Raw genomic sequence first — 15,267 nt, 5'->3', positions numbered from 1 at the left:
GGTTACGGTTATTTCGGTTTTCTGCTCACCACAAATGTTCGTCACCAAAAAAAATAATAATAACAATAGTTGAATTTCCTAGCTAGAAAGACGGTAATTCTGTGTAAATAAAATATAAAATAATGTTTATAATGGTATCACTGTCAGAAAAGAGAATAATTTAGGGATCATCATCTCCCAAATTAGAAGATCCGCCAGCTCATTGCCAGCCTATGTTCCAGCCAAAATTTTATTACGTTTCCTTTTTCTGCATCTTGTAATTGTGTATAAATTATGTTCGTTTCTCCAGTGTAAGGATCACAAAAGCAATATCACAATACAATTAAGCCTACATTATTTCTTTACCTGTCGAGATGGTATCAGAGCAGTGTTTCTGATTCTTGAACACTTTGCTCATCATCTACAATCTATCCCATCCAATCCAACCTCAAACCAGAAAAACCAGAAAAACCCGATAATCAAAATCAAAAACCCCATAATCGAAATCAAAACATTAGTAGCAGCAGCCGCCGACACCAGCAGTCACCGTTATCATCACCGGAAACCCCATCTTTGGCCGCACAATCTGTTCAAACAGCCGCACACTTCAATTTTGGGTCTGCACACTCTGATCAACTGCCGCGCACGTTTCATCCCGGTGAAGTTGCCCTCACGGAAAGCAAATTAGGAGAGATCTAACTGCTGAACAAAATCGAAGAACTTAATTAACCTGCAGATCGAGGTTTTTATGAGGAACAACAGTTTGTGTTAACACAAGTTTTTTGAGAAGAAAAGAGGTTAGAGAATTTTTTTTTTGTTTTGTGAGTGATTGCAATTGAAATTTGGGGTGCACACTGTTCCCTTATGATATTGCACACTCAATCTTTAATCCATGAAATGTGATGGTGAACTGGTGACGAGGATTTAAACAGTGGAATCTGGTGGTGGAAGTTTCTAGGTGGTTATTTGAGGGTTTAGGTTTTCTTTCTAATTTTTTTTTGGTGGACCGGCCCACTATTATTTCTTCTTACAAGCCCTATTATTGTTATATACACTTAGCCAATTTGGGTCCGTACACTAAGGTGAAACCGGCTTAAGTTCGCACACTGCAAGTGTTTAGCGTATTAAAAAAAAAGGAAATGGCTAATCACCATGTCTATGAGTTGTTGAAAAACTATCCTTCAACAAATGGGGAAGCCTATTTAACAACGCAGAAAAACGGCGGTCAAATCAACTCCTGGATCTTTGATTGTGGAGCCACGGATACGATGACGTACGAGTCATCGGACTTCATCTCTACGAAGAAACCAAATAGAACTCACATCAAAACTGCAAATGGCGAAAATGCCTTAGTAAAGGGAGGAGGAATGGTTGAAATATCTCCCAATCTGAGACTGTCAAATTGTTTATATGTTCCTTCGTTAACACACAAATTGTTATCAATAAGTCACGTCACAAAGGAACTCAATTGCACAGTTCTAATGCATCCTCATTTTTGTATCTTACAGGACAACAGAACTGGGAAGATAATTGGGCGTGGCACTGAATGACAGGGCTTATACTATGTGGATGAGGTGACTTAGTCAGGGATTGCGATGCTTGCTCACGAAACAAAGAGTAGAGAAGCATGGCTTTGGCATAGGAGATTAGGGCATCCTTCCGCTGGGTATCTACATCTTTTACTCCTTGAACTCTTTCCATCAAACAGTACATTAGATTTTGAAACATGTGCCTTAGCCAAAAGCCATAAAAAACCTTTCAAACCAAGTAACACTAGGGTCAGTGAACCTTTTTCACTAATACATTCCGATGTCTGGGGTCCAGTTGAAGCTAATGGAGGTCAAAATCTTCGTTTTTCCTATTATTTGTTGATAACTGTACCCGGATGACATGGGTGTATTTTCTAAAACACAAATCTGAAGTCTTCGATAAATTCAGACTGTTCTACACCATGGTCCAAACTCAATTCAAAACCAACATTCAGATCTTACGATCTGATAATGGAGGTGAGTACGTTAATAACTCCATGAAACAATTTATTCAAGAGAGGGGAATGATTCACCAAACCACTTGCCCAAAACACCCAGAACAGAATGGTGTAGTTGAGCAGAAAAATGGTATTCTGGTAGAAATGGCCCGGGCCCTTATGCTTGAATCCAAAGTCCCTAAATCTTTTTGGCCCGAAGCTATAAATACAGCTGTGTATCTCCTTAACCGCTTACCAACCAAAGCCCTTAACCTGAAAACTCCCCTAGACACCCTATCCACATTCACCAAACTACCCCCACCTCTTACCTTACCACCTCGGGTCTTTGGGTGTACAGTTTTTTCCCCATATACCAAAAACTGAAGATCCAAACTTGACCCATGTGCCGAGAAATGTGTCTTTGTTGGTTATGGGGTGGATCAGAAAGGATATCGATGTTATAACCCATTACGGCGTCGTGTGATTACCACTGTCCACTGCGACTTTCTTGAAACAGAATATTATTATCAGTCCCATCTCAGTGGTCAGGGGGAGATAGAGCATGAGGACTCACTGAGTTGGTTGAAGTGGGTCCCATCCGCAAGCGAAGGCTTGCCATCTCATACATCCACACATACTAAGCCTGTTGAAAGTGTCACCCAAGAATCATCCGGACTGGTGTTCGAGGTAAGTGACTCTCCAAACCTTGAAAATGTGTCCGATTCTGATCCAGCTACTACTAACAATCATAAAAGTCCCGAGACAATGGAACAGGTGGAGATTGCTGAGCAGAACAACGCAGCCCAAGAAGAGGTCGAATCTAACGTACAACATAATGGAGGCTCCGGAACAACCCCAATCCCGGGAGCATACGTTTTACCTCCTAGAGCCAATAGAGGGGTTCCTCCAAAACGGTACTCCCCAGAAAGAGAAACCAGAAAGTCAAGGTATCCTTTAGCTAATATGGTTGATGGGAACTTATCTAAAAGTGCGAAAGCATTTGTTACCTCACTATACTCGGAACAAATACCTAGTTCCGTAAAGGAAGCCCAAGGTGAGGAGAACTGGAAAGAAGCAATGGAAACGGAAATGCATGCTCTTATGAAAAACAACACGTGGGAGAAGTGCATTCTTCCTAAAGGAAAGAAAACAGTTGGATGTCGGTGGGTATATTTAATCAAATATAATCCAGATGGTTCCATTGGAAGATACAAAGCTCGGCTTGTAGCCAAGGGTTACACTCAGACATATGGGATTGATTACTCTGAGACATTTTCCCCGGTTGCAAAAATGGACACCATCAGAGTTCTCTTCTCCGTCGCAACCAATAAAGGGTGGCCTCTCTACCAATTTGATGTTACAAATGCATTTCTCCATGGAGACCTAATGGAAGAAGTCTACATGGAAGCTCCTCCAGGTTTTTCAGAGAGTTTTAAAGAAGGGGAAGTCTGTCGGTTGAAAAAGTCTTTATACGGGCTAAAACAGTCCCCTCGGGCATGGTTTGGAAAGTTCATTCTGGCCATGAAAGAGTATGGATATCACCAAAGTAACGCTGATCATACTCTATTCCTCAAGAGAAGAAATGGCCTTGTAACCTGCTTGATCATATATGTAGATGACATGATTATTACCGGAAATGATGTAGAAGAAATAACACGGCTGAAAAAGAATCTGTTCTCAAAGTTTGAAATGAAAGACCTTGGGAATCTCAAGTATTTCCTTGGGATAGAAGTCCTCAGGTCTAAACGGGGGATCTTCATCTGCCAAAAGTGTGACAACCCTCACTAAACCAGGTATCCGTACGACTTAATTAATGATTAATTACTGCTTAATTACTGTGCTTACTTGAAATTACTGATGAACTGCTACTTGATTTCTGATACTTGTATATTCCTACATCATACTTTACATACCGTCACTACATTATTTACATACTGAACCCTAGTGACAAGCATGATGCACAAAAGCACAGTAGCACTATGAACGGATAACCTATTGAACATGCTGATAAAGCCAGCATCAGGCAGATATTGCCTCTAAGGCCTGTATGAGCCAGAAATATTTCACTACACCCATAGTGAGTGTAGGGATACAAGGGTTGTAGAACTGCGTCTCTAGGAATAAGATACAATGACAGGATGTGCCTAGGACATACACTAAGCACAAAACTTAGCACTTTAATTAACAATTCAGCTTTTAGCTAACTAATAAAGTGCCAAAACATGAGAAAAATATTACTAGACACTTTCCAAAGTGTCGGGAATAAGTTGTGTCACTAAAAAGGGTATTAACGACACTTAAAAGCTTTGTTAAGCACTTTAACGGATTACTATCCAACCAAACAACCGGACTATACCCGGAACATGAAAATATTGTCATTAACATTATTGGTCTTTTTCTGAGCCAGTTAGGGTCCCCGAATACCCTAACACCCGCTTTAAAACACAACCCACAACTAACCGGGTTAAGCACTAAACTTAACTAAGTTAACCTAACTACTAATCTAACTAATGGTTAGAATGGAACTAGAACCCCCCCCCCCTCACTAACCGGCCCCAACTAAGGGGGGACACACTTTGGTTTCTTTTATTATTTTAATCAACTATGTTTGATATCTAAATGACATATGATCCATTGGTTATTAATCCCACAATTGTCTATAAGTAACTTGTAATTACACTTGAACATTCACTTCACAACTTCACACAAGAACTACTCTCCCCTTGCTCTACCTCTCGGCCGAGATCCCCTATATACATCCCACCATTTTTCGATTTTGTTCATCCCATTCCAACATCATACAAGTGTCAAGGGTCACGCATAAGGAGTCTTGGTGCACTCGGAGCTCGAAGGACCTCATTCTCTAGCTTTTATCCACCCTATTTGCGCTTAGATTCTTCCCTAGCCTCGAGCTAGTGGTATGTTACTTAAATCACTTACTCGAACTATTTTGAAGTGGTTAATATGATGTGTAACGGTTAAAACTCGAAATCTTACAAGTTGATACTTCAAAGTCTACTAAAAACACAAATAAAGATGGTTAAAAGCTCATATGGTGTGTAAATGTTGTAGTATTTATTTTGTGTGGATATTTGGACCCGATCTATGTTGTGGTAGCTCGGATCATCATTTAACCCGGGTTGGTCATGATCATGGATCATGACATAAAGTTGTTTTGAATGAAACAAGGGTTAAAGGGTGAAACTCTACCACACACGAACCATGAACTTGTGTAAAAGCGTTTTCACTTGTGAAATAGTGTTTAAAACTAGCAGATCTACGTATCTGCAAGTGGTATTTTCAAAAGACCGAGTGTCAAGAAAATCATGTTTTCTAAAAACGGATATTACACTAACAAGTATGATTTTTGAAAACCACAAGTGTATAAACACTTGTGTAACACAAAGATCCGACAAAATAACAATTTTTTGTATAAGATGACAAGAAGATGTGAAGACGGACTTTCTATAAAAACGGGGTTTTTACGAAACCAGACTAATTTATATAAAGATCCGCTAAAAGTAATGAGATTTACTTCGTATTTTTGAGTAAATCACAAGTTCATGAAATCTTTGCGATTTACATATTATTTAACTATTTGTTGTGTTGATATTGTTTTGATCGAATAAAGAAATTGTTGAATTGATTTGTAAAAGAAAATGATACGCTTGAAAGCGTGGCCACCTCCAGTTACAGAGGAAACTCTGGCGAAATTTTTCTAAAAACCTAACACTTAGAAATATTTTCACTATAAGTGTTAGAAATACTTTTTGACATGTTTTCGAAATATAAGTTTCGCCACGACTTTATTTACAAAATATCGGAGGTGGGATTTTCACAAAATTAAACGTGATAAATATATATTTAGTAAATATATTTTCACAACATTATTTGTGATTATTTTGTGAAGTATATAATATTATTTTTAGAGTAAAAATAATATTATCGAACGTTAACGAATCCAAAATAATACGAACGCATTCACGATAAATATATAAGTTACACCGGTAATGTTTATTACCACTCGATCGTTAAGACGTAACCTACGCATTTTACGGAAATATTTATGAACGCGTATATTTGACAAAGTATTATTTTGGGAAAATTTTGTAAAGTAAAAATATAATATTTTTGAGAAAAATATTTATATTTTGAAGTTGGAAATAAATATATATTAAGTAAGACTTAATAATATATTTCGTACGCACATGTATTAAATCCCCCATCCTTGGGAAGGGAATTAATTACCAAGTATATACAGAACGTAAACACGAAATAGTTGTCTAACTATTTCCTAAAAACGTAAACCATAAGGCTAAGGCACGGCCGTCCGTCTAATAGAGTTAGTACATGTAGGTCGTTGCACAGCTGCTTGACTTGGAGTATACTTGGTAGAGACGCACCGCTGTGAGTTCATGTCCCCCTTTTCTCTTAACTGTTTTCAGTTTTCTAAACTGCGGGGGTGAAATACATGTTACTTTGATTACGATTACTTTATACATGGTATGGTTAGCGTAAGGAGGGTTACTATTTAGATCATGTGAATGGGTAGGCGGAAACTTGAGGTCATTAATCCTCAGGGTAGGACCGAGGGGCAGGAGCGATAGATCTATTTGGGTGTAGCGAGCCCAGTCCCAGGCCCAGCATAACGGACCTCGGGATGACTTTGTACCCGACGCATAAATCTGCTAGGTTTGAGCCTTCCTACTTGCATTTCACACATATCAATGGCCTTGCAAACCATTGGTGATCTCTTTTTCCTTATTTGCTACATACCAGGATTTTTATACAAACAAAGGTTTATTTTCTCACTTACACATGAACTCGCTCAACATTATTGTTGATTTTTCAACTTACATGTATTTCAGGGAATTAAAGGATCTGGCACGGTATGGCACGTTTTCCCGCTGCACTATTTTCGAGGTCATCCGGGTTTAGGGAATGTGACTCTTTCCTGGACAAGTCACAGTCCTTAAACCATGTTCATGTTATGTTTAAGTTTGTAATGTTTGTTGAACAAGGTTATGGTTGTTAGGGTATTTTCCCGTTAAAACAATGTTGTTGTTTTTGGATTTTAAAACTAAATTAAATGGATGATCTTGCATGGCTTTTATTCATATAGCTTTGTTATGGTTAAGCTATGGTATTAAGAAGTCACACCAAATTAACCACGCTTCCGCAAAGCCAGGGTGTGACAGCTTGGTATCAGAGCTCTGATCATAGTGAACTAGGATTCCTTCTCGAGTCTAGACTATGATCACTAGGGCTCTCACGAAAACATTTTTTCTGCATACCACTTAAGTCCAGATCCAAAACGTTTTTACAAACAAATGTTGAGCACATTTTATTTATTTATTTTTAGGCTCAGTCTTGGAGGCTGAGGCTCGGTCTTGGAGACCGAGGCTCGATCTAGGAGATCGAGGTAGATGGCTAGTGAGACTAGGAATAGTAGGCTCAGTCTTGGAGGCTGAGGCTCGGTCTTGGAGACCGAGGCTCGATCTAGGAGATCGAGGTAGAAGGCTAGTGAGACTAGGGAGAATAGGCTCAGTCTTGGAGGCTGAGGCTCGGTCTTGGAGGCCGAGGCTCGATCTAAGAGGTCGAGGTGGATGATAGAGCAGTCTTAGAGACTGGGAGGAATTTGGCTAGTGGGAGTAGGAGTGTCAGTCTAGGAGACTGGGAGGCTAGTGGGACTAGGAAAATTATGTGATTTCTTACTTGGTGACTAATGTGTTTGCCTGATTGTATGACTGATTGTTTGTGCATATTTGTGTTTATGTTACAGACTCATGGACTCGCCCGGTACTGGCGACTAAGACACCACAGGACCTAGACCTATAGTATCTGATGACCTAGCATCTTCAGAGCACGAGGTGCACACGTCGGACGTTTCCAGCACGGACGAGGACGACTTCCAGCCCTTCGCGCTACCTGACGAGGCTGATGAGCTCGCCGATGGCCCTCTTGTTGAGTACCTACCGTTAGTGGAGATTCCTGCTCCCATACCCTTAGCTGTTTACCCTGCCTACGATTTACTTCTTGACGCCGAGGCTAACGGCGATATTGAGCTGTATGACGATGATCTCCTAGAGGATGATGAGGAGGGCGAGGCCCTCATAGCCGACGGAGGACTTTTACTGCTAGCAGATGCTCCAGCTGCGGAGTCGCCTGCACACTCACCTGCTCCAGACTCCTTCGAGTCTGTGGCCTCCGCACCTTCCCACACTCTGAGCGCACAGCACTTTTCACATGGTTTAGATCTTGACCAGGCATCCTCTGTTGCCCCTATACCTAGCTTTGCTTTCGACCACGAGGATGTGGAGGATTCCGATCCTATCTTTCCCCCGGGATTCGACCCGGATCAGGATGTAGAGTTTATACCGATGGATCAGCCTATGGAGGATCCAGTCGACCCAGCTGACCCAGTGGATCCCATCGACCCCGAGTTTGACTTTGAGATGGCTTTTGATGATCCCGAGCCTGCCATCGCCCCTGAGCAGGCAGCCGCTCTAGACCCTGTGCTTGAGCATGACCCCGTTCATGTTGGCATGCCTATTGAGCCTGTGTTTGCTGACCCACCTGTAGATGATCACCCTGTGGATGCTCCGTTGTTGGAGGGCGATCATGTCATTGCTGCTGATCATGTTGATCACCCACTTATTGCTGATGCACCCGTTCACCCTTTTGTTGCTCCTCCACCTGATCCCGTTCCATTAGAGCCTGAGCATGCACTGTTCGCGACACACATGGATCCACCAGATGAGCACGCTCAGCACGGGTGGATTCCTGCTGATGATGATGTTCCACCTATTCCCCCTCATATCCCTGATGCACGTCACGTTGATTTCTCTTTTCCATTTCCTCAGTTTACACCTCCAGCGCGACCTGGAGAGGGTTCCTCGGCCCATCCCTTTGGGCATGTGCCGACGTCTGTTCTCTTCATGCCACAGTCTCCACCTGTTTTACCCCCTGTTTCTCCATATCATGTGGCACCTTTTGATCCAGTCAGGGAGCCGTTTCTCTGGTCATCACCGCCTGTCATGCCACCGACTGACCCCTACCATCCCTTCCACATGGGATACACTATTGAGGACGTTTTGATGTCTTTTGTCGCTCAGCACGAGGCACACACACAGCGCATTCAGGAGCTGGAGAGAGCTCAGCCGCCGCCGTGTCAGTGCCAGGGTCTGACCCACTCTCCTTTGCAGCCTTCTCGACCTGTACCCCCAGATTATGCTGCACGCCTCTTTGCCCTAGAGCAGCAGGTTGCTTCTTTCATTCGTACTCAGAGAGCCATGGAGGAGGACTGGCTCCAGTTACGTCGTTTGTTTTACACTCACTTTCCCCCTCCTCCACCACCATCCGTATAGAGCTCATCAGTACCGTTTGGGTAGACGTTTGTGAGAAGACAGCGATTGCTTTTGACTGCACAACATTTTTGGAGACTACTTTCTGATTATGACTTTTGTTGACTTTGTACATGGGATGTTGTGTGAATGATATTTGTGACAAGAGATGATATGTGAATGATATATTGATAACATGAGATGTTATGTACTATTACTATTATTATATACACGCGCATTTTACTATGGCCTGACCGACGTAAACACATTTTTAGAAGATGCCGCGAGACGTCAAGAACCGCAAATGCCTACCAATCAGGCAGAACTCCAGCAGATCATTGCTGCTGCCATCGCACAATACGCCGCCTCTCAAGGAGGGATTAGTGGAAGCAACTCTGGCAACACTGGCAACAACAACAACCCACCTCATGGTAATACGAAGTCATTTAGACATACCATGATCTAATTGGATATCTATAGCAAAGATGCTAATGCCGTTCACATGTTAAACTGTACGTGCAGGGTGCACCTACAAGCAGTTTCTAGACTGCAAGCCGGTTAACTTTGATGGCACAGGAGGTGCTGTCGCCTTTGTTCGTTGGGCTGAGAAAACTGAATCTGTTCTTCGCATGAGCAAATGCACACTAGATCAGCAAGTCACCTATATCTCTGGGCTATTCTTGGATGGAGCCCTATCTTGGTGGAATTTGCAAGTACAGACACTTGGTGAAGCTGCTGCCTACGCGCTAACCTGGACCGAACTGAAGGAGCTTATGCGCAAAAAGTACTGTTCCCGCGCTGAAATCCAAAGATTGGAGACAGAGTTCTGGCATTTAAAGATGGAAGGCCCAAAGATCGCAGAATACGTTCAGAGGTTTCATGACTTATCGCATGTGGTACCCTACATGGTCACTCCAGAGTTCAAAAGGATTGAACGTTTTATTTGGGGATTACCTCCTCAAATCATAAGCATGGTGACCTCCTCCAAGCCTGCGACTATTACTGAGGAGATTGATTTGAGCGTGGCTCTCACAGAGGAGGCTATTCGCCTGAACAAGTTTGATGAAGCTGAGCCAAAGAAGAAAGAGACTCATGTGGAGTCATCAGGCGGTAACAAGCGGAAGTTTTCGAACTTCAAGCAAGGCACTAGCGGTGTGGTTAAGAAAGGGGAATCAAGCACACCAGCTCAGGTTACAGCTGGTAGTGGGAAGAAAGGAAAAGGATAGCCCAAGTGTAATACCTGCCAGCGCCAACATTCTGGCCGTTGTGGTTTGAAAGTTTGTGAAGCTTGTGGAAAGACTGGCTATTTGAAGGATTCTTGTTGGGCCACTGTGGGCCAGAGAGGCCAGGGAGGTTTTGGAAACAGAAACACCAACCGGGGCGGAAATGGAAATCGCCCACAAGGGAACAATGGAGGTGATGGGAATAGAGTCAACAATGCTAATCAAGCGGGCACTGTGAATCGTAATCAGAGAAATAACCAAGCTGGTGGAAATGGGCAAAGATCCAGATGCTTCAACTGTGGTGATCTTGGGCACTACAAGAGGAACTGCCCGGAGTTGAACCAAGCCCGTGGAAGGGTTTTCAACATAGAAGCGAGGGAGGCGCGCCAGGATCCCAATGTTGTCACTGGTACGTTCCCTGTAAACCAACGGTATGCATCCGTTTTATTTGATACTGGCGCCGATTATAGCTTCGTGTCGTTAGAGTTTAAGAATATGCTTGGTTTAGCCGCTAGTAAATTAGATATTCCGTACTCGATCGAATTGGCTAATGGAAAGTTGGTAGAAGCCAATGAAGTTATCAGAGGTTGTGTGATCGAATCGGGAGAGCGTGAGTTTGCTCTGGATCTACTACCAGTCCAGTTGGGAAGCTTCGACGTGGTAGTAGGAATGGATTGGTTATCAGGCAACAAGGCTGAGATAGTTTGCCACGAAAAGGTCGTTCGTATCCCAACCGAAGATGGTGAGACCATTGTGGTTCACGGAGAGAAGCGTGATACGCCGTTAAGGATTATCAGCTGCCTCAAAGCGCGAAAATGTTTGCTGAAGGGATGTGCTGCCTTTCTGGCACACATTGTAGATAAGAAAGCTGAAGAACCGAAGATCGAAGACATCCCTGTCGTGAGGGAATATCCAGAAGTCTTCCCAGAGGACTTGCCCGGATTGCCGCCTCAGAGGCAAGTGGAGTTTCGCATCGACTTAGTTCCAGGCGCCGCGCCTGTGGCTAAGGCACCTTATAGACTTGCCCCTTCTGAGATGCAAGAACTGTCGACACAACTTCAAGAGTTGTTAGACAAGGGATTTATCCGACCAAGCTTCTCGCCTTGGCGAGCTCCGGTCTTGTATGTCAAGAAGAAGGACGGTAGTTTTCGTATGTGCATTGACTACCGGGAGTTGAACAAGCTAACGATAAAGAATAGGTATCCTCTGCCAAGGATTGATGATCTGTTTGATCAACTGCAAGGTTTAAGCTTTTATTCTAAGATCGATCTTCGATCTGGATACCATCAGTTAAGGATACAAGAGGAGAGTATCCCGAAGACAGCCTTCAGAACTCGTTATGGGCACTACGAGTTCCTAGTTATGCCGTTTGGGTTAACAAACGCACCAGCAGTGTTCATGGATTTGATGAACAGAGTTTGCAAGCCGTATTTGGATAAGTTCGTGATAGTGTTCATCGATGATATTTTGATTTATTCAAAAACGAAGGCTGAGCACGAACAGCATTTAAGAGCCATTCTGGAATTGCTGAAGAAGGAACAGCTGTATGCCAAGTTCTTTAAGTGCGAGTTTTGGCTACGAGAAGTACAATTCCTTGGGCACGTGGTAAATGGAGATGGAATCCACGTGGATCCCACCAAGATCGAAGCGATCAAGAATTGGGAAACGCCAAAGACGCCAACCGAGATTCGACAATTCTTAGGTTTGGCTGGCTATTATCGAAGGTTCATTGAGAATTTTTCAAAGATCGCTCAACCATTGACGCTCCTCACGCAGAAAGATAAGAAGTTTGATTGGGGAATCAAACAGGAAGAAGCGTTCCAGATATTTAAAGATAAGCTCTGCAATGCGCCAATCTTAGCACTACCAGAAGGTACTGATGATTTTGTGGTATACTGCGACGCTTCGCGTCAAGGATTGGGTTGTGTGTTGATGCAACGCCAAAAGGTTATTGCTTACGCGTCACACCAGCTGAAGGTACATGAAAAGAACTACACCACACATGACTTGGAGCTTGGCGCAGTGGTTTTTGCTTTAAAGATCTGGAGACACTACCTTTATGGTACAAAGTGCACAATTTTCACAGATCACAAGAGTCTACAGCATATATTCAACCAGAAGGAGTTGAATATGAGACAAAGACGATGGGTTGAGCTGTTGAATGATTACGACTGCGAGATAAAGTATAATCCAGGGAAGGCGAATGTGGTCGCCGATGCCCTAAGTCGAAAGGAGAGGATCAAGCCCATAAGGGTTAGGGCTTTAGAAATGATTATTCAGACCGATCTTTCCTTGCGCATTCGTACCGCGCAGAAAGAAGCTCTCAAGGAAAGAAACCTTGAAGAGGAATATCTCCGGGGGATGGAGAAGCTATTGGTACCAAACAGGGAAGGAACGTTGTGTTTCGAGAAAAGGATTTGGGTTCCTTTGTTTGGAGGTTTAAGGAAGGTTATTTTCGATGAAGCTCACAAGTCGCGGTACTCTATCCACCCTGGAGCGGATAAGATATACCAGGATCTTAAGGATTATTATTGGTGGCCTAGGATGAAAGGCGATGTGGCTGTTTATGTGAGCAAATGTTTAACTTGCGCTATGGTTAAAGCGGAATACCAGAAGCCTTCAGGACTTCTGCAACAACCAGAAATTCCCAAGTGGAAGTGGGAACAAATCTCCATGGATTTTATTACAAAGTTGCCAAGAATGCCAAAAGGCCATGACACTATTTGGGTAATAGTGGATCGATTAACGAAGTCAGCACACTTCTTACCTATCAGAGAGAAGGATAATACGAGCAAGTTGGCCGAAAATTACATGAGAGAAATTGTTACACGCCATGGAGTACCTCTCTCGATCATCTCTGATAGAGACGGAAGGTTCGTATCGAGGATTTGGCAATCCTTCCAAGAAGCCTTTAGCTCGCAATTGAATATGAGCACCGCGTTTCATCCGCAGACCGACGGCCAAAGCGAACGGACGATACAGACCTTGGAAGACATGCTGAGAGCATGTGTTATGGATTTGGGCGGTAGCTGGGATAAGCATTTGCCTTTGGTCGAATTTTCATACAACAACAACTATCACGCCAGTATTGGTGCTGCACCATTCGAAGCTCTATATGGCCGCAAGTGCAGATCACCGCTTTGTTGGTCTGACGCAGGTGATAGACAGTTGGTTGGTCCTGATGTGGTCCAGGAAACCACAGATAAGATTGCACAGATCCGAGATCGCATCAGTGCGGATCGTGACCGTCAGAAAGCCTACGCGGATCGAAAAAGGAAACCTCTGGAATTTGAGGTAGGAGATATGGTTTTGTTTAAGGTATCACCCTGGAAGGGTGTGGCACGCTTTGGGAAGCGTGGGAAGTTGAATCCGCGGTATATTGGCCCGTTCAGAATTCTGGAAAGAATTGGGTCCGTAGCATACAAGTTGGATCTACCTGCCGAACTGAATGGTGTTCATGATACGTTCCACGTATCAAATTTGAGGAAGAGTCCAACACAAGATACCGTTGTCATTCCTACCGACGAAATTCATGTTGATGACACGCTCCACTTTGTTGAAGAACCCGTTGAGGTTACGGATTGGAAAGTGAACAAGACCCGCCGAAGCAGTGTCAAGCTCGTCAAGGTTCGTTGGAATGCCATACATGGTCCTGAATACACCAGGGAACGTGAGGACCGGATGAAAGAGAAATACCCCCACTTATTTCCTAAGAACCCTGCTTCTACAAGCAGAACTTAAAATTTCGGGACGAAATTTTTCTAACGGGGGGAGAATGTGACAACCCTCACTAAACCAGGTATCCGTACGACTTAATTAATGATTAATTACTGCTTAATTACTGTTCTTACTTGAAATTACTGATGAACTGCTACTTGATTTCTGATACTTGTATATTCCTGCATCATACTTTACATACCGTCACTACATTATTTACATACTGAACCCTAGTGACAAACATGATGCACAAAAGCACATTAGCACTATGAACGGATAACCTACTGAACATGCTGATAAAGCCAGCATCAGGCAGATATTGCCTCTAAGGCCTGTATGAGCCAGAAATATTTCACTACACCCATAGTGAGTGTAGGGATACAAGGGTTGTAGAACTGCGTCTCTAGGAATAAGATACAATGACAGGATGTGCCTAGGACATACACTAAGCACAAAACTCAGCACTTTAATTAACAATTCAGCTTTTAGCTAACTAATAAAGTGCCAAAACATGAGAAAAATATTACTAGACACTTTCCAAAGTGTCGGGAATAAGTTGTGTCACTAAAAAGGGTATTAACGACACTTAAAAGCTTTGTTAAGCACTTTAACGGATTACTATCCAACCAAACAACCGGACTATACCCGGAACATGAAAATATTGTCATTAACATTATTGGTCTTTTTCTGAGCCAGTTAGGGTCCCCGAATACCCTAACACCCGCTTTAAAACACAACCCACAACTAACCGGGTTAAGCACTAAACTTAACTAAGTTAACCTAACTACTAATCTAACTAATGGTTAGAATGGAACTAGAACCCCCCCCCCCCCACTAACCGGCCCCAACTAAGGGGGGACACACTTTGGTTTCTTTTATTATTTTAATCAACTATGTTTGATATCTAAATGACATATGATCCATTGGTTATTAATCCCACAATTGTCTGTAAGTAACTTGTAATTACACTTGAACATTCACTTCACAACTTCACACAAGAACTACTCTCCCTCTTGCTCTACCTCTCGGCCAAGATCCC

The sequence above is a fragment of the Helianthus annuus genome, chromosome 8, assembly GCF_002127325.2.
Source record: "Helianthus annuus cultivar XRQ/B chromosome 8, HanXRQr2.0-SUNRISE, whole genome shotgun sequence".
In the NCBI taxonomy this organism is placed as follows: domain Eukaryota; kingdom Viridiplantae; phylum Streptophyta; class Magnoliopsida; order Asterales; family Asteraceae; genus Helianthus; species Helianthus annuus.
Note: the sequence above shows the minus strand (reverse complement) of the source record.